Genomic DNA, 6146 nt, shown 5'->3' on the forward strand with positions numbered 1-6146 from the left:
AATAATAAAAATTAGTAACTATTATCATATGTTTACATTACTGCATTATTTTTGCACTTTCATTGTTTACGTATAAAACTAGAGAAAAATGAATAAAAAATCATATGTTGGTCATATTTTCTTTTTTATAATCAGGAAAAGTCACAATTACAAATGTCAATAAAAGTAGCTCCAGAATAAATCCGTAGTGAACTATCAAAACCAAGTTTATCCCAAATAAGCTTTGACCTTTTATTAAACTAGATGACTAAATGCAGATTAGATACTTAAGGAAATATTTATTGCTGCCCAGCGTTATCTTTAAGAGAGGCAATTTCCAAATGATCATTTCTTGGAAGAATACATTTAGCAGAAATAAACAATTATCTTTCCAGTAATGATTAAAATATAAGCAGACAATTAACACCTCATACAAGAAAATAAATAGTTTTAAGAAAACTGCCCAACAAAAATCAACTTACAAGCCAGCATCAGGTTTAATTTTCTTTGCTTATCACCAGAGAAAATATATATGAGCTTTATTAAATTTCAAATACATGGTCGTAAAATGTATCATTACGTGAACAAATTCAGCTTTAATTATTCAGTTCTGAATAAGATTTAAATTAAGGATGAAGTTTTGACAATTCACTAAAAAATTAATAATAAACAAGTTTGTTTTTCAATAGTTAAGGACATTAACATACTGTTACTAAATTTTCCCGTGTTTCGTTTGGATGGTGAGAGTTATATGGTGTGGAGAACGCTCAATCAGCAGGCGGCAGTAGAAAATAAAACAACGACGTTTATTTACACGAAGACACACAGGACAGCACAAAGACCACAACTATATACAGCACAGAAGACGATTATCTTCAACCGAGGCGTGCAGCATACAACAAGATTCTACTGCAGACAGTAGCGCACAGCTTAGTTCAGCACTAGCTTGACTCCGTCGCTGCTCTGCTAATCTCTGGAAGACTCCTTCGTCACCGTCGATTCCTACTACCCCGACTGGTTCACAACTACGACTCTCTGGCAGCTGCGGCTGTCCCTTTTATAGGTCTCAGGAGGCGGGGCTGGAAGCCTCTCAACCAATCAGGAACGTTCGAGACGTATATCGGTTCCTACTGGACGGATGAGGAAAATTCTCGATGTTTCGGGTATAATCTATTTTGGCGCCAAAGTCACCAAGTCGCCAAATGATCGCCAAGTTTGCCACCAAGCTCTGGGATCTCCTTTGGAACCAATTATGCTGGGAAGCCGCATCACAGATTCGTAACAATATCCTAGTAACACAGGTTAGACCTAGACAGTGCAATACTTCAAGCTTGAATAAAAAATTAACGTGATTGTTATATTTTTCTAGAATTACTCAGATAATAATTAATTTTTGAAGGTTGTGTTTATCATGATCTTAAAGATAATGAGTCAAATCTAAGTCTGCAAATTTAATTTGTTTTTGAATGTTGCTCATTTTATAAATATCCATAAGTAGAGTATATTTCCCACATAGGTATAACAATGCATAAAATATTTATCTGTTTCTAAATTATATATAAATACATTATTTAATCAAATTATACATAATTATATATAATGACATTATTATATAATTAAATTATAACTAATTATATATAATGACATTATCACTTATTTAAACGTTTCTTCTACTACCTACTGCAGTAATTCTTCATAAAATCAACGAATATAATTACAACTATTACAGGAGAAAGTAATTGGAAACAAAGCAAGTAAAATATAGATGACATTTTAAATAGGTTTATGAATGCAAAGCTGTGTGTGTGTGTTTTTGTGCGTGCGTGTGTATGTATGTAAGTGTATGTGAGTAGGTGATGTTAACGGAATGTGGTGATGTAATGAAATTGCTTGAAAATAATATTTGAATTTCTTTTATTTTCTGTCGGTTAGCAACACTCAATTCTGCTTCGGACTATTTGGCTCAGTACCTGAATGCATACTATATTCTGTTTGTTAACATTTAACCCTTTCTAGGGCCGTGGGAAGTATGCTTCCCATCAAATTTATCAATCTTTGTGTAAAATTATGCAGGTTGGCATAAGTTCTGGCAATTTTTTTTAGTAAGTCAGAATCTTAGATGCTTCAGTTCTTTATCCCAGACAAAATGATGTGTCTTGATTTGTTACTTAATTATTAATTAACCAAAATAATTAATTAAATTAAATTTATATAATAAGCTAAATGAATCCCTTTTCTTACTCTAATTTCAAGCCTAAAAATATTTTAATATCATATGACTAGAAAAAAATGGCCCTTTAAAGGGTCATATTAATCTTTTATAAAATTTTAAGAGTTATGGAAAGTGGAATTTCGTAATCTATTTTTTTTCAATTAGTTATTTATTTTGATTTCATTTCGTTTTTATACTTCTGCTGAGGCTTAAATGTAAATTTCAAGAAATATTGATTTCGATAGTCGAAATATTAATAATTTAGAATTATATCTTAACGACATGAAAGAAGTAATTAAATTAAAAATCCTAGTGAAAATAGTATTTTTAAAAATTCGTTTTATATCTTCTACATATATTACAATTTTATATCTCATCAAATGCATTCAGCTCAGATTTACCAGACAATCAGTGAAGCAATTCATCATGCAAGGGTAAATGAATGTCCTCTAAGAATTTTTGTCAGACAGCATTTGATTCTCCATTAACCACGGGCAATCCATCAGAGGGTATAGTTTGTGCTAGGACAAATTCTGTGTGTCTCATTTTTGTCAGTTGGCGAAGTTGCGTATTCTCGCTTACTTCAAGGAGCTACAGATAAGGTTTTGGTTTCAACTGCCCATTTCCAAAAGCAAAGCAGCACAATTTCAATCTGAGACTTTAGATTCCAATTAGTATTTTCACTTATTATTATTATTTCGTTTTTAAAATTTTTTTCTCTTATATTTGTAAAAAATATTTCAATTATATGCTATAATAATGTTTTGATACAAAATAGATTTCATGAAGTAAGTAAGTCCCCCAAAATCGCGAATGGTTATGTGAAATAATTAAGAGTAACATATGAATTTTACTTTTGCTCCACGATGTACTTTAGGAAGTATGAATTTTCGATGAGATCAAATTCGAAGCAAATAATATATTCTTAAATAATGATGAATTGAAAAAATAATAATTACCCATAATAATAAAAAGTAATGAAATAATTTCATATATAGCACACACCATTTAAAAATAAAAGATACACGCGTAAAAAAAGAGTAATGATCTATGATTCCCAGGCACTTAATATGAAAAAAAAGTAATTGGTACACCTAATAAAGATTTAAGAAATTCGTTTAATCAAGATACACATGACTCGACTTAAACTAGTACGAACAATCCCAATTAAAAACAATTGGAACTGGTCTCCTCGAAACATTTGGGAATACTCTATTATAAATGTATTATTTTCACGTCGCATAACATTGTAGATCTTGAATACTACTAGTATTCCTATTTTTATTTTCATAGTTTCTTACTTGAAAATTTTGTGTTTCCCAGCATAGTAAAAAACGCATAATGTACATTATGAATGCATTTTTTTCATTAGAATGATACCAGATATTGATATTGAGCTAAAATTTCAAAAACAACATATCATATCAAATTTTATTTATCTATGTCATTATACTTTGCATAATCCTGCACATTCATGCGAAAATGCAGCTCGACAGACGGTCAATACTTTGAAAGATTTCGCTCAAAATTTGACATACACATCTATATTTTTTAACTCTAATACATTCTTTCAATTTTCATTAATCTAAATCGTAGCGTATTTTACTTATTTCTATAGTTGCACGCAAATGTACAGACAGGCAGACAATCAATTATTTGAGGGTTCTGGTTCAAGCGTTTACTTAGAATTTTGTTTATTTCGTGCGAGATGTTACAAATTATATTTCTCATTTATTTTTCCTCAAAGAAGCAAAACTGAAAAAATTACCATGAATTAATTTTGCAGAAAATTTGATAAAAAATCTATAGATTTGTTTACAAAAACCACATGGGAAATTTCATCTATCTCTCACTCAAAACAAATCTGAGTTATTGAGTTCGGAGCCGACAAAACGAAAGATATATGTTCATGTAATTCTATTATTTGTAATTATAAACTTTTATATAATTAATCTTATACAAAATATACTAATTAATGTTCTATAGAAGGCGCTGTATACTCCATAAACTATGTAGTTGAAGAGTGAGCAGTGTATTTTTTTCGATAAGATTGTTCTGTGCTAAACCGATGTAATTAAGCCCAGCCACCACGCTCTTTGATAGCGGTAATATTCCGTGTTTTCGTAAAAGTTATGTAATTTTCGCCCATGTTTTGTGTGCTTGTGTGACGGCGAATTAATATATTGCAAATGGCAACCAAGCATGGGCAAATAAGCAAATGGCAATCATGAATTGATCATTGGATAAAGTTCCACGCATCCAAATACACTATGTAAAAAAGGTCCCAAACGTGAAAATTTATCATAAACACCAATTTCAATTTTTTGACCATATAATATTTTCTCTTTTTACATTTCATATTTGCAAAAATAAGGCATAAAAAAGAGTTGTATGGGAAATGTTTTTTCCGTATACTACAGATGGGAAAAATGAAATAAATGACTAAAAAGCGTATGAAATTTATTGTATATTTAGTCAAATATAGAACCTAATCCGAATTTTACATATTTAAACATTTCCTTAATTCCATTCTTTTCTGCAAACTCTAGATCATGACATCCCTTTCTTTAACAAACACTTTGCAACACCAGTTTTGAAGGGAACATATTAAAAAAGTATTTTCAGATAAAATAAATACCCCAGAAGTCTTATCCTCAGTAGACCTACATCAATCAATGTAGTATTTTATCAATTTCTTATGATAAAAAATGAAGAGGAAATAAAAGAAGCGGTAAATACCTTCTGATAGAAAAAGTGCATCCAAAATAAACAAGTTACAACTTATTCTAGTATCGTCCAAATATCTTTTCTTTTTTGCGTCATTTTTTTACCCTTTCTCTGGAACTTGGCATCCTATTACAAAGATATTTCCGCATACCGTTCGTTCTTAGAGAAGCGAAACAGTACAAACATCAACTTTCTATTGCATCTCATACTACATAGGGTCTATTGCAGTTATATATATATATATATTTGTTTACGATGAAACAGAAGACGGTCCATCAATTGTAATCTGCAGGAATTGCATCAACAATAGACTAGCAAAAGACAATGGTACAGTATATACAAAGAGGAGGAAAAAAATCAGAGCATATCATGTTTTCGATAACGGTTGTTCAAAAGGCTTTTTTTTTTTTTTTTTGATTTTCACGCTTGGTAATTTCGCAAGCTTTATGCTACTTTTATTAAAGAATATACTAAAAACTTTTTTAATGAACTATGAATTGCATGTGTTATTTGATTTGTGAATAATTACTTTAAAAGAATGCATTTTATAAAACCTTTTAACTTGATTCTGAAAAAAAACTAAACATTTAAAACTCAATGCTCTTGTTACTAGTTTAAGACGCGAATATCAATTACAAAGTATATTAATCAAAGGGAAATCATCTTAATATAAAGGAAAGTATATTAACACTAATGACGTTTCAAGACATTCCATGTTTTAGACATTGCGAGTTTAAACTCTCAGCTTTTAGAATTGTGTCTCTCTCACAGTTCAAATATTCCACAAACTAGGAAGAAAGAACTTGGCAAATTATTTAAACTATACAATCCCAAATATGTACCACATTTTGAAAAAGACTCGTTAAAGTGTCCACTCTTTGTTTATCAATTTGTTTATGTGAAATGCATTATTATTTCTCCAAAATTTTGAAATATTGCCTGGACAGATCTTTAAGAATATTCATTCCAATACATATTCTAGTATAATTGTATATATCGAACTTATAACACTTTTTAAAAATAAAAATCCTCATTACTTATTTTGTCGTTTCTGCTTCATTTAACGTAATTCCATTCTTAATTGTTGTATACATAATTTTTTCTAACATATTCAGCCATATACCACAGATATGTCAAATTTTTAACACTCCGAAAATGACACTAGGATCATAATCTTAATTTAATTTGATCACTTCTGTGTTACACTCTTTTTGTTCAACAAAATTAT

This window comes from Argiope bruennichi, chromosome 3 (assembly GCF_947563725.1).
Source record: "Argiope bruennichi chromosome 3, qqArgBrue1.1, whole genome shotgun sequence".
Classification (NCBI taxonomy): domain Eukaryota; kingdom Metazoa; phylum Arthropoda; class Arachnida; order Araneae; family Araneidae; genus Argiope; species Argiope bruennichi.